Below are 25,049 nucleotides of genomic sequence, written 5' to 3' on the forward strand. Positions count from 1 at the left end.
AAAGAGAATTCCCCTCCTACCAGCCTCTGGGCCTAAACAAACAATGAATAATGCCTTGAATAATGTCTGTTGCACTGGGGCCTCAACAAGAACAATGGGAACACAGATGAGGGAGTGCCTAGCTCCACCTGTGTGTTAGGGGAGCCCTGGGGAAAGAAAGCCTTCTGCGGAGGAGACAAACCTTCCTCAAGTGGAGCAGCGTAGAGGGTGAAAGTAACTCCAAGGAGAGGAGCAGTGGGAGCAAGGACTCAGAGGTGTGAAAGAGGATGCCAGATTAACAAGAACCCATATGCCACCAAGAAAAAGAAGTGGTCATGTTCATTCTGTGTCCTTTGCTCCCACCCACTCTTTCTGCCAGGGACTGTAAGTCAGAATGATTTTCATGGCTGACTCATAGGCAAAGCTATCATTTGTCTAAAACTGAAATTTCATAAGGAACCCTGAAATATGGCAAGGTCCACACCCAATTACATTCTCCTTGCCATCCTCTTCCAAAGTAGACACCATTCCCAAGAGGCAGCGTAGCATTATGGGACAAGGATGAGTTGTAGGGTCCTAAGATCTGGGTTTGAATCCCAACTCCACTAATAACGAGCTGTGTGACACTGGACTGGTTACTTAACTTCTCTGAGCCACTTTCCTCATCTGTAAAAGGAGGGTAATAAATACCTACCAAATAGCCTGGTCAGGAGGATTAGAAATAACATATGCAAAGTATGTCACCCCCACCCACCCCAGATGCTTTGAGTATAGCCCATGTTCAAAGATGGCAGCCAGTGTTATCCTGGATACTGGGATGTATCATCCCACCCTGGGAGGCCTCTGCTCCCTCGGGTGCCTGGCTCCTATTGAGTAAAGGTAAGGGGTGGTTTAGTCACTGGTGTGATATCCAGCACTCTGTGACTTCCATCTCTGAAAACAACAACAACAGAAACCACTGGGTTCCCCACTCTGCATCTGAATGGAGTCTACCCTTTGCTCTTGCAAGCTTAAAAAGCTAATTGCCATGCATGAGCAAGCCCTTGGAATCTAAAGTTACTTCCTTAAGTCGGAGAGGTTGTACCTCTGCACCCTTTTCAAATGTGCTCCCAGAGGTCTGCTCTGAAGGTCAGGGTCACGGAGTGTTCTAGATTTTAAAGCATGTTAGACACAGTTTTACTTTGAGGCAGAGTGACTTACAAGAGGGGTGCCTGCGAGAGATTAAAAGATTACACTTGTCGTCCCCTGCTTTCGTGGGAAAAGTACCAATTTCTCTTTTGGCCTGTAGACTCAGACAAAACCAGCGTGGTGGCCTTCATGGGCTGTTGAGCAGAGGTGGAGGAGAGCAGCAGGGAAGAGATAGGGCATCCTGGACTCCCCTCACGAGTCACCGAGGGTAATTTTCTCAGAAGTCTAGATGGATGCCAGTAAGCCCGCTGTCCAGACAGGGGAGGTGATAGAGCTCGCTTTGTGTTTCCAGTTGAAAACAAAGGCTCGTTAGGATTCGCGGCCGCCTGTGCTGCCCTGGGGCTCCAGGGACCAGCTGGCACCTGGACGGCGGCTGTGAAAAAACACTGGAGGCAGAACTCAGCTGAGCTGCAACCTCGTGAGCTCAAGTGGGGGTCACCCCTAGCTGAGGTTACCGCTGAGGGAATGGGGTCACCCGCCCCGGGAGAACCTGAGCGGCTGCGCGGGGACGCGGACAAAAGCCGCTTTGTGGAGGCGGCGAGTCCTTCAACGGCGCCACCGTGTGGCAGCGCCGGGAAGCCGCGGCGGCGGCGGGCGCCGCGGATCCTGAGGCCGTCTCTCGCACGCCCTGACCTTCTCCCACCTTCTCTGACAGGTGAGGGGGCTGACCTCAAGGAGATGCCCGTTTTCTGCTAAGTAGGTGGAGGTTACTTGCCATGTGTTGGAAAACGAAAGAGATGTGCCCGCTTTTGCACAGCAAGTTTATGGGCAGTCCTACCCACTTGCATACTCAGTTGAATTTAGTCCCAGCCGATAGCCTCACCTGAAAATTGATGACTCAAAGGCCATTAAAGTGAATGAATAAGGACTGCTTAGATGTTAGTTAGGCTGTCCCGTCCCCGGGTGGTTCGGGGTTCCTGATTCTCAGAACAGACATTTTGTGAGCGAGGGGGGCGAGAGCAGAGGAGCAGTGAACTGAGAGTGTCTGAACTTGACACTCCACCTGCCAGCGTTTTCAGCTACACTGTAACAGAGCTGGCAGATGGGACTTTTCCTGTCGTAGTCTCACCGGGCGCCGCAGAGTTGGGTGTGAGCCAACTCCCCATATCTACAATTCAGAGGACATCTCCTGGAGCAGGTTCTGTGATCCCCGAGCCCTGTCCCCTAACTGGGAACACAGAAGGGTCTGTGCAGTGCCTGGAGAGGAGGGGAGGAGCTGTGAAAAGATTTCTCTGGAGGGCACTGTGGCCAAGGGTGCAATTCCGTCTTCGAGGAGTGTTGGGGGGAGGCCTCCTCCCCTCCAGCCTGAGGAGGGGCCTTCCCGGACTGCAGCAGGACATCCCAGTGCGCTGTGTTCCCACAGGGGCAGGGGTGGGGGCTGCGGGGGTGGGGGCTGCGGGGGTGGGGGCTGCGGGGGTGGGGGCTGCGGGGGTGGGGGCTGCGGGGGTGGGGGCTGCGGGGGTGGGGGCTGCGGGGGTGGGGGCTGCAGGGGTGGGGGCTGCAGGGGTGGGGGCTGCAGGGGTGGGGGCCGGGGCCGTGCAAGAGGTGCTCTGATTGCTGAGGCGTCCGGGGCAGCAGCACAGGACAGACGAGGCTGCAAGTGACAGCTGCTGTCCCGGGACTCATCAGTGAGGACCTGCGAGGGCTTCCCAGACTTGGAAGAACCCGGCCAGGGAGGTTTTTAAACTCTGCCAGAGAGCAGAGTCTGGGAGGCCGAGGGGACCCCAGCAGTGAGATTCCATGGGCGGTGGGCCACCCACCAGCCAGGGGCGCAGGAGAACATCAAAAGAGACGGAACACACTGCCCACCTCACGGGGGCTGTTGTCGGAGGGAGATGCAGAGGGTCTCTGAAGAGTCCCTGCAGGTGGCACAAGGGGGAAGATTCCGCTTCAGATACCTGCCTCCTGAGGAGGATCCCTCAGACACAGTCCCACCACCAGAGACCCTAATTATCTCACCACCACCATCAACCCACCCCCACCCCCGATTGACAACCTTCATTAGCAAGTCGTGGGGACAGAAACCGAGAAAGTTAGAAGCTGACCACCTGCCTCTTAGCAGGTTTTCACCAACCTCCTGCTATAGCTAGGAGGAGGGAGCAAGATTAAATGCTAATTTCTATCCTGATTTTTTTTATTATTACACAAATCAGCCTTTCTAATTATTTGAGTGAGACTGTTCGCAACTGAAGTGATTGCAAGACTGTTATGGTCCGAGTGAGAGTGGAAAAGTCAAGGGTCCCAGGCAAATTTTAAAAGGTGGTAGAGCAAAAATAAGCATATATTTTGATTATGTCCCACTTGGGTTTGTTCAACGTAGAAGTTGCAATATATGCAACAAATCATTACCGGGCACTCCGTCTGCATCACTCCCTGCTGAGGAGCTAAATCTTCTACCCTCCAGAGCCTGCTAGAGAAAGTTTAGTGCCTCCACTGTGACCCTTAGTGGGAACAGGAAGTAGCCCACCCGCTGGGGATCACGGCAGACTGGGTGCTCTTGAGTTCAGAGATCTGAGGTGCTCCCTCTCTCTCTCTTCCTCTCTTCATTGAGGACTCCATGGTGACGGCCTGCCCCCTGAGGCTCTGCCCAGCTCTTAGAGGACACCACTCTCCAGGGGCTGCCCCAAACCTGGTGATGCTCTTCAGGGCCTGGGGAGGAGGCTGAAGAGGCAGTTCTGGGCCTGAACTTCCCTGATTCTCCCTGTCACAGCGGTTCTCAGCTCTCTCTCTCTGCCCCACCGCCATCCCCAAACCATCTGCAAGGTACCAACTCTTCCCCCAATGACTCACATCCCACCTCTGCCCCTGAGCAGCCCCCCACCCAACATCCAGTCTTCTCAGGACTGCAACCTGCCTCCACAGTCATCTCCCTGCTGCTGTCGTGTTTCCAGGGACAGACCAATCAACAGTAACCATCGTCTGCAATCCCTTTCCCTTCCTCCTCACATCCTGTCCCTGCCTAGAAGTGGAACAATGTTGTGAGCCTCGTTTTACAGGTGACGGAGGCCCATCAAGGTAGGCCATGACGTGGGTACTGAGTAGCGGTGTCAGAACTAGAAGGGATGTCTCTGGTAGAGACTCTTGGAGGAAGTGACCTTTGAGCTAAAACTTAAAGAATGAATCAGAGTTAGCCAGATGAAGAGGAAGATGGGATTGGGAAGGCCATTTCAGGGTGGAGTATGCTTGCAGGCAAGGAACCAAGAAAGATCATGAGTGATCACATACTGTAATTTCTTCACTAAGTCCTTTGATGCCTCCTCACTGGGAGTGGCAGAAAGGCTGAGTCTGTCTCTGTAGAAAGCCCTGTTCACTCTCCAGCCTTGGCTGCACCTCCAGCAGACTCCCAGCACTCCGGGTGCCATGTACTTCTCTCTGTGTACTTCTCATGATTTCACCCTTGGTGCCTTTGCACAAGCATCTCCCCCTTGCTTCCTGGCAAGATTCTGCTCAAACGTCAGCTGCTCTGTAAAGCTCTTTGACCTCCATCGACACCGTTGTACTTGCTTCCCTCAGACCTACACACACGGCCCTCACGTGCGCATTTGTAGATTTGCCATTGGCCCAGGGACTGTGCAAAAGGTCTTCACAGGTAAGGTCTGTGTGTTTCCATATGTATCCCCAGTGCCTGCAATACATCTGGCACAAAGTTGGTAATCAAGCAACTGGGAGAGGGTGAAGAAAAGGGGAAGAGGGGGAAGAAGTAGCCAAGGTGTGTTGATTTCAAGGTCACACCATTGGGAGTCTTTAAAGTACTCATGTCTATGTTGGAGCTCAGAAAATCTTGTAAGGCTTCATTAAGATATAAGCACACCACACTTTTGTGGACACAAATTTCATTTTCAAAACAAGACAAAGTGACATCGGAATATTTTATATTTGTTTCTTTTTTAAAACAGGGTTATATTCCATTTCAGGTTCTACTCCCATAACGAACTCATCCTCAGGAAGATCACCAGTCTGGTGCCTTCATACACCCACCTGTTCCCAGGGGCCACTTCAGCCCGGCTCTGAGATTTCACTGCATACAACCCACGTCTACATTTAAGGTTTCAAAGGGTACTTCTGCTTATTTGTTCTTCTTGCAAAATACCCAGATTACTTTTCAGAATCTCAGTTAAATCTAAGGCAAATAACTTATAAGAAAGGCAAGGGTGGGTCACTGAGTAATTATTACTTGATTTGTCCCCAGCTTGCTTGTATCTCGGCCCCATTCTCCAGCTCAGCTTGGCATAGCTTCTGAGTTGTTCAGTAAATGGCCCTAATGTCCACCAGCAGGGTAGCAGCCAAATGAATTGTGGTGCAACTATGAGATTTAACCCTCGGCAAACGTTAAGAATGTGTTGAATGTGCATGCGTGTTGACACAGGAGAATGTTCCTGACTTCTCGTTGGGTTGATATATACACTGTTCTTTATGCAGACAAAAAGGATCTGAAATATGTAAACCAAAATATTTATTATTTGTGTTTCTGTAATTTTCAGAATTTTAATAATGAACTCAAATTGTGAAAAAGTAATAATTTTAAAAATTTAAACTTAATGATCAAAGTAAAAAGATTAAATGTATATTATAGTTTATGCTGGGTCCCATGTGTCTTACAAGGTATTATATTACAAGGGAGGTTTTACTCCCCAGGCCTTTCAGGAGGCCTATATTCCCCAGATGTTGTCATCTGTCAAGGTGCCACTCCTATTTCAAGACTGAGTTCAGTTGCTCCACTTCTGGGGACTCTTCCTGGGGACTGTATAAGACTCTTCCAGGTCTGTATAAGTGCCATTTCTGACCATTCCCCCAGGCCACTGGGCCAGCTCTTACCCCAGCAACCATTACACGTAATGGTTTTCTCATAGAACTCCCTGAGCCCTTGTGAGGGGATTATTCAGTTCCTTGTCCCTGGGTCTACTTGGCACAGTGAATAATGGATGACCCAGGGGCACCTGGGTGGCTCAGTCAGTTAAGCACCCAACTCTTGATTTTGGCTCAGGTCATGATCCCAGGGTTGTGGGACTGAGCCCTGTCTCAGACTCTGTGCTGAGCATGGAGCCTGGTTGAGATTCTCTCCCCACCCCCCTTCTCTCTCAAAAAAAAAACAAAAACAAAAACAAAAAAAAACAAAAACAAAATAACAGACAACCCAATACATTATTGATGTGTGATGTTGAGCATGTCATTGATTTTCTATAAATCTCAGTGTCCTCATCATTAAAATGGGGATGAATGTGCCCATCACACATTGGTAAGGATTAAAGCAATGCTTTGTGCACTGAAAAGCATGGCAGAGCTCAGTGGGCCTCACAAGGAGGGCATATTTGACAATCAGAACCCGGAGTCCACACCACAACCCATGCTGCGGGCTGTTGGCTAGTGAGACAGTTCCATTAAAAAATCACTTTCTGCAAACAGTGAAGGGGAGTTTGTCTATGTGTTTTTGTTTTGTTGTGTTAAGTGAGAATATGGTGGTCCTGTAGCCTCCAGCCCTCTTGCAAGCTCTCCACCAGAGGGCAGTCTAAACAGAGCCAAACGTAGGCCTTCCAGAGCCTGGAAGGACATGGTTTGCAGAACCAGGATCTTCCCATAGCTAGAGTATGGTTTTGAGCAACACAACTATTTTCTTTTTGTTATTTTGAATGGAAAGTCTTCTAACCTGTGTCACAACTCAACACAACACTGTAAGCAGACTTTTATAACCATTTCATGTCATTATGCTTGCTATGTTTTCTTTTAGGTATTAACATCATGTACAAATAGTAATGATAGTTAACACTGATTTGGGCCTTACTGTGTTGCAGACACCATTCTGAATATTGTGCATGTATTTGCTCATCATGTCTTCAGAGCAATTATAGGAGATGGGTGCTATTACTATCCCCATTTTCCATATGAGGAAACTGAGACCCGAAGTCACAAGGCACAGCATATGAACCCTAGTACTGTGGCTCTGGAGCCCACATGCTGGGCACTATACTACAGCTGTCCAGCAACACTCCACAAAAGGCACAGGATGGAGAGAAGAGGTGGGTGTGGACTGTGCATCCGTTTCTTATTCCATTATGAAATGAACACATACGTAGTTTTTTTAAAAACTCATTTTTTAAGTTTTAATTTTTAATGTTTATTTTTGAAAGAGAGACAGAGACAGAATGTGAATGGGGAGGAGCAGAGAGAGAGAGGGAGACACAGCATGGGAAAAGACGTTTGCAAATGACGTATCAATTAAAGGGTTAGTATCCAAAATCTATAAAGAACTTATCAAACTCAACACCTAGTGAACAAATAATCCAGTGAAGAAATGGGCAGAAGACGTGAATAGACACTTTTCCAAAGAAGACATCCAGATGGCTAACAGACATATGAAAAGATGCTCAACATCACTCATCATCAGGGAAATACAAATCAAAGCCACAATGAGATGCCACATCATAGCTGTCAGAATGGCTAAAATGAACAATCAGGAGACAACAGATGTTGGTGGGAATGTGGAGAAAGGGAAGCACTTTCGCACTGCTGGTGAGAGTGCAAACTGGTGCAGCCACTCTGGAGAATAGTATAGAGGTTCCCCACAAAATTAAAAATAGAGCTACCCCACAAATCAGCAATTGTACTACTAGGTATTTATCCAAAGGAAACAAAAATGCTGATTCGAAGGGGCACATACACCCCAATGTTTATAGCAGCACTATCAACAATAGCCGAATTATGGAAAGAGCCCAAATGTCCATTGACTGATGAACAGATAAAGAAGATGTAGTATATATACAATGGAATATTGCTCAGCAATCAAAAAGAATGAAATCTTGCCATTTGCAACAACATGGATGGAACTAGAATGTATCATGCTAAGCAAAATAACTCAGAGAAGGATAAAAATCATATGATTTCACTTATATTTGGAATTTAAGAAACAAAACACATGAACATGGGTGAAGGGAAGGAAAAATAAGATAAAAACAGAGAGGAAGGCAAACCATAAGGGACTCTTAAATATGGAGAACAAACTGAGGGTTGCTGGAAGGGTGTTGGGTGGGGGGATGGGCTAAATGCGTGGTGGGCATTAAGGAGGGCACTTGTTGGGACGAGCACTCGGTGTGGTATGTAAGTGATAAATCACTAAATTCTACTCTAAAGGAGGAGGAGGAGGAGGAGGAGGAGGAAGAGGAGGAGGAGGAAGTAATGGGAAGGAAAACAGTATCCTTGCCTTCAGGGATTCACAATGGTATAATTAGATTACGAACTCTAAAAACTTTAATTTAGTCTTGGGTAAAATGATGAGATGACAGAGATTTCACTAACATTCTACTAGAGGGCTTGTGCAGATATAACCATGTTGACAACTACTTTGAGAATTCCTAGTTCTGTTCTAGCTATTGCCCTTCTCAGTAAAGACAGATAGTGCAGGTTAGGGAATATCATGTTCTGAGGACTAGAGGGGCAGAATGAACAGAATACATAGGCCAAATAAGATGAGGTCTTCCTTAAGTTTGAATGGATGCAGGTGTTTCTTACTATCCTAAATTATGATTTCTCTCTTTAATGTTTATGTGCAAGAATCAAGAAGCTTCATGATTTGGCACATTTATTAATTTACTATAAAATACTTATTTTTCACAACAACTGCGTGTGTGACATTCAACGTTATCTTTGGGCTCTTAACCCATGGGATGGCAATCTATAGCCCATGGGCCAAATCTGGCCTGCCTTCTATTTTGTTTTTAATTTTTTTAATGTATATTTATTTATTTTGAGAGAGAGATCAATTGCTTGAGCAGGTGAGGGGCAGAGAAAGAGGGAGACAGATAACCCCAAGCAGGCTCCACACTGTCAGAGCCCACACAGGACTGGATCCCACAAACCATCATGACCTGAGCTGAAATCAAGAGTCAGACACTTAAATGACTGAGCCACCCATGTGCCCCTCCTGCCCCTGTTTTCACACGGTCCGTGTGTGTTAACCATGTCTTTTATTTTCTGTATTCTGATGCTCTGACACCTGGACCCTGGCCTTCCCTGAATTAGTCAATTCTTAAAGACGTATGAGCACACTGTTCAAATACAAACCAACCAGTCTAGAGCCCACACACCCAACCATCCCCTTTATTGGGCTCTCACACTCCAGGCCACTATCCACCTGCCCTAATCCCCCCAGGGCCAGGTACTAGATAACCAGGGACAGACCCTGTGCCCCAGAGCCTGCTGAAATTATTCAAAGTAGCCAATCCTAAGCACGCTTACCCTGACTCACTCATTCCTTCCCACAGAAACCAGAAAAAAGGGATTTTGCCTGCAATTTCTCCCTGTTCTCTGGAGTGACCCTAGTGCTTCCTGTGTGCTCTCCCCTCCCCCCATCCCTTGACATGATGGACCCTTTCCTCTTGGGAACGGTGAGTAACAAACTGTCTTTTTAGTGTAGACCTGATGTGTAGACCTTACTAGACCTCATATTTTCTATTAACTGGTATATTTTAGGAGCGCCTGGGTGGCTTAGTGGGTAAATCATCTGACTGTTAGTTTCGGTTCAGGTCATGATCTCATGGTTCATGAGTTCGAGCCCTGCATTGGGCTCTGTGCTGACAGTGAGGAGCCTGGTCAGGATTCTCTGTCTCCCTCCCTCTCTTCCCCTTCCCCACTCACACTCTCTCTCACTCAAAATAAATAAATAAACATTTTACTTAAAAGAAATGGTATATTTTAAAACATGATTAGCTAAGAATGGCTTTCACATTCTTAAATAATTGAAAAAAATCAAAAGAAGAAGAATATTTCATGACACCTGAATATATACGAAATTCAAATTTTATTGGAATCCAGTTACATTCGTTCATTTACATATTGTCTGCGACTCCTTTGGCCTTACCATGGCAGAGTTGAGTAGTTATGACAGACACCTTATAGCCCACAAAATCTAAAATATTTACCATCTTCACAGACATAGTTTGTTGCCTCCATCAAAACCCTTGGTTCTTTTATTTGCTCATTTAAGCTATGAACTTGTATCAGTTGGCCCACTGCTCTCTGTATGGTGCAGATCCCGTCATAGTTTGAAAGATTCAGAATCTCCGGATATAGTTTTCTTCCTAGGGTCTACGCCAACTCTCTGAGCCTCCATTTATTTGTTTGTTTGTTTGTTTGTTTGTTATTTTACTTATCCTCAATAAGAACATTTTATTGTGACTCAGGACAACCAAATAGGTAACAGAAACAAATTTCATGAGATGTTATTCATCCTCATAATGTCTGGATCACTTTGATGGTTTCTGTTCTCTTCTCCATTTTTAGAATATACTGCTCACAATCTACTGCTTTCAAAACCCACTTGTGAGTCAAATTTTAATTAACATCATGAATCTAACAGAGTCAAATCCAAACAGCACAAAGTGTTTCTCTTACACACACTCTGTGGAGGAGACAAAAATAGAAACAAATAATAGCAATAAAGCACAAAAAACATAAAACAAGTTTAAAAGAATGCTCTAGAAGCAAAGAGAAGAAAGAGATAATTTTCTTTTTTTGTAGAGCTGTTGGACAGGGTTTCATAGAGCAAGTAAGATTTGAATTTAGTCTGGAAGGATGGTCAGAAAATCCCTAGTAGAGAAGAAAGAGAAAGGGAGGATTCATGCCCTATGAGAAAGGCATGCTCTATAACAGCACCTTCAGGAGGTCAAGGATGTCTTATTCCACCGTTCATTTCCAGTTCCTAGCATGTTTGACACCCAGTAAGTGCTCACTAAATGTTTGTTGTGGGTCCACATAGTAATTCCCCTAGGACCTACTCAGTCCCCATACTATCTGCTTTTAAATTCTGTAAATTTGAGGGACACCCAGGTGACTCAGTCAGTTAAGCATCCGACTTTTGGTTTTGGTTCAGGTCACGATCTCACGGTTTCATGAGTTGGAGTCCTGCAGCAGGCTCTACACTGGCAGATTGGAACCTGCTTGGGATTCTTGCTCTCTATCCTCCACTCACACTGTCTCTGTCTCTCTCAAAATAAATAAACAAACTTAAAAAAAAAAAAGAAAGAAATTTTGTATGGGACGCCTGGGTGGCTTAGTTGGTTAAGTGTCCAACTTCAGCTCAGGTCATGATCTCCTGATTTATGAGTTTGAGCCCCACATTTGGTTCTCTGCTGAACAGCTCAGAGCTTGGAGACTGTTTCTGGATTCTGTGTCTCTGTCTCTCTCTGCCCCTTCCCTATTTACACTGTCTCTCTGTCTCTCTCTCTGTCAAAAATATATAAACATTAAAAAAAAAAGAAATAAATTTTGTAAACTTGAGTTTTTATGTCCTTTTTTTTTCTTTTTTTTTACCGCATTTCTATCATATTCATTAAAAAAAAAATTTTATTTAATGTTTATTTATTTTTGAGAGACAGAGCATGTGTGGAGGAGGGGCAGGGAGAAAGAGAGACACAGGATCTGAAGTAGGTTCCAGGCTCCAAGCTGTCAGTACAGAGTCTGATGCAGGGCTTAAACCCATGAACTGTGAGGTCATGACCTGAGCCATAGTTGGTCGCTTAACCAACTGAGCCACCCAGGTGCCTCTAAATTCTTGAACTAACTTTTGTTGAGGGCATACTGTGAGTAATGTTTGAAATAAAGATCCCAAGTTGGTTTCTACTACTCTGTCTGCTAGGTTTAGTTCTTAAGAAGTTTGTCAAGGGGTACCTGGATGGCTCAGTCTGTTAAGGGTTTGACTCTTGATTTCATCTCAGGTCATGATCTCATGTTTTGTGAGTTCAAGTCCCACGTCCAGCTCTGTGATAACAGTGCAGAGCCTGGCTGGGATTTTCTCCTTCTCTCTCTCTGCCCACCCCACCCCCCACCCCCCACTGCTGAACTTAAAAAATACTATTAAAAAAAAAAAGAAATTTGTCAAATCCATATTGGATGTCTGTCTTTCCACCTGGAACCCCTTTGTCTAGCCTACCATTTTAAACAGCCTCAGCAGAGCCCCAATACTATAAGCTTAAGACCTAAAGAGGCCAGAGGGTACTGCCTGCCCCACACTTTCTTTCTCGGAGCCCACCCTGTGTTACCCAGGCACCCAGGAAAAGACAAGCGACACGCACTCAGGGAATCAGAGAAGACTGTTTATTGTGCACTTGTGCCGGCCCAGCAGAGTCACCTCCAAAGTCTGAGCCCTGAACCTTGACATCGGCCTCCTTTTATGGCTGGGATGGTAGGGGGTTGAGAGACAAAAGAAAAAGGGGAGGGGACACTTATCAGTGGTACTTGGGCAGTTGGTGGACATAGGAGGCAAACAAGATTACAGAAGCCAAAAGTATGCAGGGGGAGTATCCAGCCTTGGACATCTGGCTGGCCCCTTTTATCTTGTTTTTACTAGATTTTCTTCTCATTTCCCCCTCTTAATTCTCAAGCTGCTGTGGCAGACTTACAGAAAATCAGTTTGTGGGGGCCAGGGAACCCTTTGCTGCCATGGGAGGAGGGGCAAAGACCATTCTGGATTCTTCCTGCTGGACAGGGACGCTGAAGGGAGGGGTGAGGCAGCTAAGGTTCTTCATCATCCAAAGGAGAGTAGCAACAGCTAGGATGGTCCAACTGGAGCATCATCTGGAGTTTTATAACTTCTAGATGAGAGGAAACAAGCCTGGTTAGCATATTAAGAATATAAGGACCACACAGGAGGGCTCTGAAAAGCATTAGGGGAGGACAGCTAAAGGGAGGAGCCAAGATGCCCAATTCCATAAGTTGCTCCAAGAGTTCCATGACTCTGCTAATTCCTGTCTTTGTTGATTCACTCCCTTAACTGCTGGACCATTTTCGGACTATCCCCAATTGGTTGACATAGAAGCAACATTCTTCATGTAGGAAAAGACATAGGCCTCCCCTTTCGCCAGTTAGCAGGTCCAGCCCTACAGCAAAGAGTATAGCAACAAGTATGGAAAGAGAAGTAGGTAGGGGATGACAAGGAAATCTGAGAAAGAACGATTTGTTGTAGTTCATTTAAGTTGCTTGATTTTCCTCAAGCTTCTGGTTACAGAGAGTTCTCAGGTGTTGGCTGCAGGCCACTTATCGTCTGCTATCTTCTTAAGGGGGGTCTGGAGAGGATTATCCTGGTTAGCAGTTACTTTCCATTTTGAGTGGTTGTCAGGTGACAGGTGGTCTGCCTTTACTCGGGAATGGTGGATCCAGGTGGTTAGTCCTGCAACCTTGAGAACTGTGGGCGTGGTTAGCACAATTAAATAAGGACCCTTCAAGGTAGGTGTAAGTGGGTTCCTTCTTCCAATCTTTTATCCAAACCTGATCCCCAGGTTTGTGGAGGTGTACAGTTATTCCTAGGGAAATAGGTATTCTGTCACTCATCTATGTGTCTCAAATACAGTTTTCTCTAGTCCTTGTAGTTGTTTTTGTGTTTCTAAATTCCATAGCTCTGTCAGGTCCGCCTTGAATTTGGCTAGTGGAAGGGTCTTCCGTATAGGATCTCGAATGGGGAGAATCCCATTTTTGCCCAGCGTGTAGAGCATATTCAGAGAAGAGTTAGTACATCTGGACAGGGCAAGTTAGTTTCCTGACATAGTTTTGCCATGGCTGATTTAAGGGTCCGGTTCATACATTCCACTTTCCCTGAACTCTGGGGCTGGTAGCTGCATGTAAGTTCCATTGGATACCTAGGGCTTTGGCTACTTGCTGCACCACCTCAGCCACGAAATCTGGGCCGTTGTCTAAGCCTATGGTTAACAGTATACCATGTCTGGGAATGATATCCCTTGGCAAGGGCTTGGTTATTTCTCTTGCCTTTTCTATATATGTGGGATAGGCTTCAACCCAGCCCCAAAACATGCAGATGAATACCAAAAGATATTTGTATCCTTTACTGGGTCTTATTTCGGTAAAGCCTACCTCTAAATCTTTGCAGTGTGCCTGACCACAGCATTGGATTTCCATGGGCCCAGTGGGGACTTGTTTGGCATTATTTTGAGCACAGAGGAGGCAGCATTGAAAGACTGAGGCACAGAGGGACAGGAGTTGACCAATTACATAGTAACAACTCAATAAGGTTTCAAGGGCAGTTTTTCCTAAGTGGGTGAGCTCCTGCTGTTGGAGAACCACCTGATGGGCTAGCTGCTCCGGTATGTATAGACTCTCTGGTCTGGAAGTACTCACCATCTGTCTTTTGGCCTCCTTTTTCCTATTGTGCCCATTTTGTTTCATGGATTGTGTACCTTGGGGAAGTTGGCAGTTCTGAGGACAGCATGATTGTTGAGGTTGTTGTTTCTTTTCCCACTGCTTGTTTAGCTGTGGTGTCCGCTCATCGGTTACCTTCTGACACTGAGTCCTTTCCTCCTTGGTGTCCCTTGCAGTGGATGGCTGCTACCTCCCTCGGTTCCCAGACTGCCCTTAATAGGGCATTTAGGATTTCTTCCCAATTTTTGATCTCTCTTCCTCCTGCAGTCAAAAGTCCTCTCTCCTTGTATAGAGCCCCATGTACATGTACAGTGGCCAAGGCATAGTGCGAGTCAGTGTACGTGTTGGCCCGTTTGTCTTTACTGAGTTCTAGTGCTCTTCTTAGGGCCCACAGTTCTGCTCTTTGGGCTGACCATCCTTGTAGAAGGGCTGCTTTCATGACCTCAAAATCAGAGACTTCTGCATAACCAGCGTATCTTTTGCCTTTGTTCATGAAGCTGCTGCTGTGGGTGTACTGGACGAGGTCAGGATTTTGTAAGGGCCTGATAGGTTGGATCGGCTAGAATAGACTTCATCAAGTACTGGTAGACAATCATGTTCTGGGGGCCCCCGCCACTGCAGACTAGAAAGTGGCAGAGTTTAGAGTTTTTACAGCTTCCAATCTTAGTCGTCGGTTCTCACATAGCTGTCCCTGATAATGTATCACCGGAGCATGCATTAGCCAGTGTCGCCCTCTGGCACCCATCAAGGTAATAACAGAAATGGGGAACCTTAACATTTAGGTTTTGCCCCAATGTGAATTTGTCTGCTTCCTTGATTAAAAGTGTAGTGGCTGCCAGTGACCCTCGGATAGGGTGACCATCCTGCTACAACTGAGTCAGTCTGCATTGAAAGGTATGCCACTAGTCTTCACCAAGCTCCAAATTCCTGGGTGAGAACCCCCAGAGTCACCCCATTCTTCTCATGTACAAACAGGTTGAAATCTCGTGATACATCTGGGAGTCCCAAGGCTGGTGTCTCTGAGAGTTTTGTTTTTATAGTTTCGAATGCCTTTTCTTGATTAGGACCCCATAAAAGGAGTGCTCTCTCCTCCCCCAAAAAAGGGGTGCTCTCTCCTCCCCCTTAGTGCCTCATATAGAGGTCTGGCCAACTCCAAGAACCCTGGGATCCATATTCAACAGAATCCTGCTGCTCCCAGGAACTCTCAGACCTGCTGGCAGATAGTGGGAGCTGGAATGGCACAGACTGCCTGTTTCCTTTCAATTCCCGGCAACTGTTTGCTTTGGGTAAATTTTAAAGCCCAAATATTTAACTTCTTGCTGGCAAACCTGTACCTTTTTCTTTGATACCCAGTATCCTGCCTTGCTAGTAGCCTGAGTAGGGCCCTGGTTCACTCCCAGCACTGGGTCTGTGTGGAACTGACTAGCAGAAGATCGTCCACATACTGAAGGAGGACACATCCTAGGTCCTGTCCCAGAAACCTGGCTAAATCAGATGCCAGCGCCCCACTGAATAAGGTTGGTGAATTTTTGAATCCTTGTGGCAGTCTAGTCCCAGTGAACTGTTCCTTTGCCCTGTGGTAGGGTTTTCCCATTCAAAAGCAAATAGGAGTTGGCTATTAGGTGCTAGCTGGAGACAGAAGAAGGCGTCTTTTAAATCTAGGCATGTGAACCATCTTGCTTCCAAGGGTATGAATTCTAGTAGAGTGTATGGGTTAGACAATGCTGAATGCCATGTGATGACTGCTTCATTAATGGTTCTTAGGTCCTGTACAGCATGGTGACCATTTGTCCCAGGCTTTTTCATGGGCAGCAGAGGAGTATTCCATGGGGACTGGCATCATTTTAGAAGTCCCCATTTGAGTAGCCTGTCCAAGTGTGTCTGGATCCCTAGGTGTGCCTCCCATGGGACCATATGTTGGCATATTTTGACAGGTTGGGATCCAGTCCTTAGGTCGATTAATATCGGGGGGTGTTTTTTTGCCAGACTAGGGGGGGTTTCCTTCCACCCAAACTGAAAAGAATTCAGCTTCTAGCTTGGAGGCGGGGGGCTTGCAAGTAAAATCAGTCTCCTGGGGTAATATGTAGAATGAGAAGAGGAAAAGAAAGAGACCAAAGACACAGCTGAAGGAGGACAGGGTGTGGTAGAGCAGAAATGTGATGCCTGCTGTATCTAAGGCCCTTGGAGGAGCATATTCCTACACCAGGAGGGTATAAAAGTCCCCTCAGGAGACAGGTCTTGCTTCCAGATTTGTCTCAGTTCCCCCCTGATAGTTCCTATGGTTCCACTTTGTTCCCTCGATATCGCTGGGTCTTTGATCAGCACTAAAACACCTTTCCAGCACCATCTGTGGGAGGAGAGATTGTCCTTACAATCAGAGGGGCCCACATGTCATGCATGCATCTATGGATGCTAAAAGTCATAGAGTACTAGGAAATTGTACACAAATGCACACCTGTCCTTCTCAAAATGCCAATAGCCCTTTCTCCTTTGAAAAACTTTGGAAGAGAGATCAGTAAGGAAGTGATTGCAGATCTACTGAAGAAATGATGTAGACCTAAGCCAGAGCAGTGGCTAAAGGATCCAGAGGAGAGGATGGGTGTGAGGAACATTTATGAAGTAAAACTAATAAGACAGGTCTTGGTTGGTAGATCCAGGGTAGGCCAGAGGGAGGAGTGAATGAGGATCCTAACATTGTGGTTTGGGCAGCTGAATGGCTGAGTATTTCATCCATCAAGATAGAAATACAGGAGCATATCTGGATAGGTAGGAAATGATTAATTTAATTTGGAACATGGCAAATTTGAGATCCCCCTGGGAGATTGTGTGGAGATGACCAGCAAGCCAGCAGTCTCTGGACATATAAGAAACATATAAGAAGAATTCCACACAAGGGACTAAGAGGGAACAGCCATGTTTGGGAACCACTCATGGCCTACATGGACTGGTAGCATCTGTGGGAAACAATCTACTAACACACACACAGACCACTGGTCATTCTAGGTCGGCCATGCTTCCCCATTGAAGCCTGTCTGTGGCCTTGATGATCCGCCTGCACAGATAGTCTGTGGCTGGTAGTCCTGGCTCCACCAGAAACAGCACACTCTCCCTGATATGAGCTGGACCAAACCTTGGCAAGTGCAAACTTAACAACCCTGGAACTTTCATAGCTTCTCTCTCACCTGGGAGAAACAGCAAGGCAGAGAAAGATAATAAAACCAACCAATCATCAAGTTCTATCCCATGTGTTAGAACACGGTGGCTGGGGAGAGGCATTTAAACCACAAACCCTTCTCACTTATCTCTATCTGGGAGATAAATTTGATGCAGATTATAATTTTTGTCAATGTCTCATAACGCCCTTAGCAAACACAGCTTCAAACTCCCCCTACCTATAGATTGCTGCGTATAACTCCTCCTGCAAAAAGAAAAAACAAAAAACCTGGGACTACCACTAATCCCATCACTGCTGCTTCATGGACCTCACATTCTTATCCTTAATCCTTTCTGGGATGTGTCAGCAATGTTGAGTCCAAGGAGGAAGGATTCTCAGAACCTGGCTCCCAGTGGAAAAGGACTGGACAGGAGCTGGCTGTCAGGCCATGATTTGTAGATTAGAATTATGCCTGCCTCTGAGTTTTGCAACAATACTACTCGATATTCTTCAGGAGGATAATTTCTTTGCTCATTTCTTTTGTTTCTTTCACTTGTTCTTCTTATTGAGGGTCTCCTTTCTGCTGGTTTTGGAACACCCTAACTTTTCTCTCTACGTGTCCCTTGTTCATTAGCCTCTGTCTTACATGGGGGAGTTTATACTGGATCCCAAGACTCATCTTCTTTCTCCCATTGCAGTAACTCTTCTCTCTCAGACCTCAAATCAGGCTGGAGATCGGGGATGTAAGACACTGCTTTGCTGGGCCATTTAAGGAGGGCTCTCCAAAGGGATGGCACTTGCACTGAATGGAGAACATTGGATCACTTCTTGCACTCACAGCTTGTATTTATTTCAAAATATCTTTGCTTAGTTTTTTAAAATGCAGCTCTCTCCGCACCTGCAGCAAATTCTCCTGGGATACCTGTTAAACTCCCCAGACCATTCAATCAGATCTCTGAGGGTGGGGCTTAGAAATCTCCAGGTTAACCAAATATCCAAGCTGCTTCTTAAGAATACAAGACTTGAGAATCACTATTATAGGCTGAGAATTTTGATAATAACCATCCATGCTTATTTAACACAGCCTCAAATTATCTGAGTAGGGTTTTTCTTTTATTTTCTTTCTTTTTAACCAACAAACGCATTTCTTTGAATATAATCTCAGCCAGATGCTTAAGACATGCAGTGGACCAGGTCATTGGTTGCAGTTGGGAAGGGGTAATGATTGGTGTTCTACCCTCAGACTCCACGTTCACCAAATTTTCTCTCTTCCCTGCTCTGAAAAGCACAGATTTAGGGATTTGATAGACCTGGCTTGAATCAGTCATTTAGCTGACTGAAAGTGGCTTTGAACATGTTATTAAGCTCAGTGTTCTTTGCATATACCAGGATCAATAATACCTAGCACACAGTTTCTGCAAGCGTGGTCTTGACCTGAAGAAACCCCCTTGGTTGGCTGATGCCAACGCCCCTCAGAGGAAAGGCCTGGGAATAGCATTAATTGATTACTATTTAGTTAGATTTCTGCCACTTTGAAGATGTACTCACTACAAAATACCATTCCACAATCAGCAACCCCTCACATCTTTGATAAATCGATCAAAGGAATATTAGTGCTAGAGGCTAAATCTAGTGACTTGTAAATGACTACAAAGCGGTATTTTGCTAATGTGGAGCTAAGAGATTAAAATTTCTTTAAGAGGGGTGCCTGGATGGCTTAGTTGGTTAAGCATCTGATTTTAGCTCAGGTCATGATCTCATGGTTCGTGAGTTCGAGTCCCACATGGGGTGAGCACTAGCCCCACTTTAGGTGAGCTCTAGCCATGCCTTGCATGAGCCCTGCTTCTCTCTCTCCCTCTCACTCTCTCCCTCATCTCTCTCTCAGAAAAAAAAAAGAAAAGAAAAGAAAAGACAAAACTAATCAATAGAATCCAAGAAGTTTTTTCTTGGAAAAAAAAAAAAACAGGGGAGCTTGGGTGGCTCAGTAGGTTAAGCATCCGATTCTTGATTTCAGTTCATGACCTCATGTTTTGTGGGTTCGAGCCCCACATCAGGCTCTGCATGGACACTGCAGAGCCTGCTTGGGATTCTCTCTCTCCCTCTCTCTGTGCCCCTCTCCTGATTGTGCCCTTGCTCTCTCAAAAATAAATAAAACTTTTTTAAAGTTTTAAAAAACACACAAAAAAACCAACTTGTTTCAAAGTGTTAGTGTTTGCTAGGAAAGCATGTTGCAAAGGTGGGGGACAGTGACATGACCACCCCATGAGGGATTATTTCTGATGGGTGCTACTGGAGAGGTGTTTGTGGGCCCGCACCTCCCTGGGTACCAGGACAATGAGCTGTTGCACTGAGAGTGCACAGCTGGGCTGGCCTGTGTTGTCACTGAGTGGCCAGTCTCTTCTTACCTTGGGAAAGTGAGAGGGAGATAGCACAACCTAAGTCAAGGTCTTTGCAGATCTTGTCTTGGTTCATTTACTTAGTTGTTCGTTCTGAATGACTTTCTTCCTTCATAAACATTGTCGACAGAGATGTTGATGTTTTCTTGTATACTTTCTGCTCAATTCATTTTCTGGGGTATTTTTAACATCACAAATGCATCTTTGCTGATAATATCAAGGCATATAAATACAGTAGCTTCTTCTTAAGGATTCTACACAGATCAAGCAACCATTTTTCCTGCACCTTTAATTTAATTTTATTTATTTTTTTAATATGCAATTTATTGTTAAATTGGTTTCCATACAACACCCAGTGCTCATCCCAACAGGTGCCCTCCTCAATGCCCATCACCCACCCTCCCCACCCTTTCCCCGCGCCCCCCCCCCCCATCAACCCTCAGTTTTTTCTCAGTTTTTAAGAGTCTCTTATGCTTTGGCTCTCTCCCTCTCTAACTTTTTTTTTTCCTTCCCCTCCCCCATGGTCTTCTGTCAAGTTTCTCAGGATCCACATAAGAGTGAAAACATATGGTATCTGTCTTTCTCTGTGTGACTTATTTCACTTAGCATCACACTCTCCAGTTCCATCCACGTTGCTACAAAAGGCCATATTTCATTCTTTCTCATTGCCAAGTAGTATTCCATTGTGTATATAAACTACAATTTCTTTATCCATTCATCAGTTGATGGACATTTAGGCTCTTTCCATAATTGGCTATTGTTCAAAGTGCTGCTATAAACATTGGGGCACAAGTGCCCCTATGCATCAGCACTCCTGTATCCCTTGGGTAAATTCCTAGCAGTGTTATTGCTGGGTCATAGGGTAGATCTATTTTTAATTTCTTGAGGAACCTCCACACTGTTTTCCAGAGCGGCTGCACCAGTTTGCATTCCCACCAACAGTGCAAGAGGGTTCCCATTTCTCCACATCCTCTCCAGCATCTATAGTCTCCTGATTTGTTCATTTTAGCCACTCTGACTGGTGTGAGGTGGTATCTGAGTGTGGTTTTGATTTGTATTTCCCTGATGAGGAGCGATGTTGACCATCTTTTCATGTTCCTGTTGGCAATCTGGATGTCTTCTTTTTTTTTTTTTTTTAATTTTTTTTTAACGTTTATTTATTTTTGAGACAGAGAGAGATAGAGCATGAACGGGGTGGGTCAGAGAGAGAGGGAGACACAGAATCTGAAACAGGCTCCAGGCTCTGAGCTGTCAGCACAGAGCCTGATGCGGGGCTCAAACCCACGAACTGCGAGATCGTGACCTGAGCTGAAGTCGGACGCTTAGCTGACTGAGCCACCCAGGTGCCCCATGGATGTCTTCTTTAGAGAAGTGTCTATTCATGTCTTCTTCCCATTTCTTCACTGGATTACTTGTGTTTCAGGTGAGTTCTTTATAGATTTTGGATACGAGCCCTTTGTCTGATATGTCATTTGCAAATATCTTTTCCCATTCCGTTGGTTGCCTTTTAGTTTTGTTGATTGTTTCCTTTGCAGTACAGAAGCTTTTTATCTTCATGAGGTCCCAATAGTTCATGTTTGCTTTTAATTCCCTTGCCTTTGGGGATGTGTCAAGTAAGAAATTGCTGTGGCTGAGGTCAGAGAGGTTTTTTCCTGCTTTCTGCTGTAGGGTTTTGATGGTTTCCTGTCTCACATTCAGGTCCTTTGTCCATTTTGAGTTTGTTTTTGTGAATGGTGTAAGAAAGTGGTCTAGTTTCATTCTTCTGTATGTTGCTGTCCAGTTCTCCCAGCACCATTTGTTAAAGAGACTGTCTTTTTTCCATTGGATATCCTTTCCTGCTTGTCAAAGATTAGTTGGCCATACATTTGTGGGGCCAATTCTGGAGTCTCTATTCTATTCCATTGGTCTATGTGTCTGTTTTTGTGCCAATAAACCATGCTGTCTTGATGATTACAGCTTTGTAATAGAGGCTAAAGTCTGGGATTGTGATGCCTCCCACTCTCGTCTTCTTTTCAATATTACTTTGGCTATTCGGGGTCTTTTGTGGTTCCATATGAATTTTAGGATTGCTTGTTCTAGCTTCGAGAAGAATGCTGGTGCAATTTTGATTGGGATTGCATTGAATATGTAGATAGCTTTGGGTAGTATTGACATTTTAACAATATTTATTCTTCCAATCCATGAGCACGGAATATTTTTCTGTTTCTTTATATCTTCTTCAATTTCCTTCATAAGCTTTCTATAGTTTTCAGCATACAGATCTTTTACATCTTTGGTTAGGTTTATTCCTAGGTATTTTATGATTCCTGGTGCAATTGTGAATGGGATCAGTTTCTTTATTTGTCTTTCTGTTGCTTCATTATTAGTGTATAAGAGTACAACTGATTTCTGAACATTAATTTTGTATCCTGCAACTTTGCTGAATTGATGTATCAGTTCTAGCAGACTTTTGGTGGAGTCTATCGGGTTTTCCATGTATAATATCATGTCATCTGCAAAAAGTGAAAGCTTGACTTCATCTTTGCCAATTCTGAATCCTTTGATTTCCTTTTGTTGTCTTATTGCTGATGCTAGAACTTCCAACGCTGTGTTAAACAATAGCGGTGAGAGTGGACATCCCTGTCGTGTTCTTGATCTCAGGGGAAAAGCTCTAGTTTTTCCCCATTGAGGATGATATTAGCTGTGGGCTTCACATAAATGGTTTTTATGATGTTTAAGTATGTATCTTCTATCCTGACTTTCTCAAGGGTTTTTATTAAGAAAGAATGCTGAATTTTGTCAAATGCTTTTTCCGCATCGATTGACAGGATCATATGGTTCTTTTCTTTTCTTTTATTAATGTGATGTATCACATTGATTGATTTGAGAATCTTGAACCAGCCCTGCATCCCAGGAATGAATCCCACTTGATCATGGTGAATAATTCTTTTTATATGCTGTTGAATTCGATTTGCTAGTATCTTACTGAGAATTTTTTCATCCATATTCATCAGGGATATTGACCTGTAGTTCTCTTTTTTTTTGGGGGGTCTCAGTCTGGTTTAGGAATCAAAGTAATGCTGGCTTCATAGAATGAGTCTGGAAGTTTCCTTCCCTTTCTGTTTTTTGGAACAGCTTGAGAAGGATAGGTGTTATCTATGCTTTAAATGTCTGGTAGAATTCCCCAGGGAATCCATCTGGTCCTGGACTCTTATTTGTTGGGAGATTTTTGACAACTGATTCAATTTCTTCACTGGTTATGGGTCTGCTCAAGTTTTCTATTTCTTCCTGTTTGAGTTTTGGAAGTGTGTGGGTGCTTAGGAATTTGTCCATTTCTTCCAGGTTGTCCAATTTGTTGGCATATAATTTTTCATAGTATTCCCTGATAATTGCTTGTATTTCTGAGGGATTGGTTGTGATAATTCCATTTTCATTCATGATTTTATCCATTTGGGTCATCTCCCTTTTATTTTTGAGAAGCCTGGCTAGAGGTTTATCAATTTCCTTTATTTTTTCAAAAACCAACTCTTGGTTTCATTGATCTGCTCTACAGTTTTTTTAGATTCTATATTATCTATTTCTGCTCTGATATTTATTATTTCTCTTCTTCTGCTGGATTTGGGGTATCTTTGCTGTTCTTCTTCTATTTCTTTTAAGTGTGCTGTTAGATTTTGTATTTGGGATTTTTCTTGTTTCTTGAGATAGGCCTGGATTGCAATGTATTTTCCTCTCAGGACTGCCTTCGCTGTGTCCCAAAGCGTTTGGATTGTTGTATTTTCATCTTCATTTGTTTCCATATATATATATTTTTTAACGTTTTATTTATTTTTGAGACAGGGAGAGACAGAACATGAACAGAGGAGGGCCAGAGAGAGAGACACACAGACTCTGAAACAGGCTCCAGGTTCTGAGCTGTCAGCACAGAGCCTGCTCAGAGCCTGATGCGGGGCTCAAACTCATGGACCGCAAGATCATGACCTGAGCCGAAGTCGGCCACTTAACCGACTGAGCCACCCATGTGCCCCAATTTCCATATATTTTAAGTTTCTTCTGTAATTGCCTGGTTGGCCTATTCATTCTTTAGTAGAGTGTTCTTTAACCTCCATGCTTTTAGAGGTTTTCCAGACTTTTCCCTGTGGTTGATTTCAAGTTTCATAGCATTGTGGTCTGAAAGTGTGCATGGTATGATCTCAATTCTTTTATACTCATGAAGGGCTGTTTTGTGACCCAGTATGTGATCTATCTTGGAGAATGTTCCATGTGCACTCAAGAAGAAAGCGCTCTGTTGCTTTGGGATGCAGAGTTCTAAATATATCTGTCAAGTCCATCTGATCCAATGTCTCATTCAGGGCCCTTGTTTCTTTATTGATTCTGTGTCTGGATGATCTATCCGTTGTTGTAAGTGGGGTATTAAAGTCCCCTGCAATTACCACATTCTTATCAATAAGGTTGCTTATGTTTGTGATTAATTGTTTTATATATTTCGGCACATAGACATTTATAATTGTTAGCTCTTCCTGATGGATAGACCCTGTAATTATTATATAATGCCCTTCTTCATCTCTTGTTACCACCTTTAATTTAAAGTCTAGTTCGTCTAAGTATGGCTACTCCAGCTTTCTTTTGACTTCCAGTAGCATGATAGATAGTTCTCCATCCCCTCGCTTTCAATCTGAAGGTGTCCTCAGGTCTAAAATGAGTCTCTTGTAGACAGTAAATAGATGGGTCTTGTTTTTTTATCCATTCGGATACCCTGTCTTTTGGTTGGAGCATTTAGTCCATTTACATTCAGTGTTATTAAGGAAAGATATGGGTTTAGAGTCATTGTGATGTCTGTAGGTTTCATGCTTGTAGTGATGTCTCTGGTACTTTGTGGTCCTTGCAACATTTCACTCACAGAATCCCCTTTAGGATCTCTTGTAGGGCTGGTTTAGTGGTGATGCATTCCTTCAGTTTTTGTTTGTTCGGGAAGACCTTTATCTCTCCTTCTATTCTGAATGACAGACTTACTGGATAAAGGATTCTCGGCTGTATATTTTTTCTGTTCACCACATTGGAAATTTCCTGCCATTCCTTTCTGGCTTGCCAAGTTTCAGCAGATAGGTCTGCCACTAGTCTTATGGGTCCATTTGTAAGTTAGAGCCTGTTTATCCCTAGCTGCTTTCAGAATTTTCTTGTTATCCCTGTATTTTGCCAGTTTCACTATGATATGT

General features: G+C 44.6%; 1 long non-coding RNA gene across 4 annotated transcripts in view; it reads left to right on the top strand.

The window, feature by feature from the left end:
- The first annotated feature begins 1,111 nt into the window (after positions 1-1,111).
- LOC111559838 overlaps positions 1,112-25,049 on the top strand; it is a 36,878-nt gene continuing 12,940 nt past the window's right edge. Inside the window, exons 1-5 of one of the 4 annotated variants that reach the window (XR_006595683.1) lie at positions 1,112-1,822; positions 3,719-4,182; positions 5,082-5,223; positions 6,957-7,181; positions 9,423-9,545. This is a non-coding gene — a long non-coding RNA (uncharacterized LOC111559838). The remainder of the gene's footprint in view (positions 1,823-3,718; positions 4,183-5,081; positions 5,224-6,956; positions 7,182-9,422; positions 9,546-25,049) is intronic. The other 3 variants (XR_006595685.1, XR_006595682.1, XR_006595684.1) reach the window with 3 other exon arrangements.

This window comes from Felis catus, chromosome A3, assembly GCF_018350175.1.
Source record: "Felis catus isolate Fca126 chromosome A3, F.catus_Fca126_mat1.0, whole genome shotgun sequence".
Lineage (NCBI taxonomy): Eukaryota > Metazoa > Chordata > Mammalia > Carnivora > Felidae > Felis > Felis catus.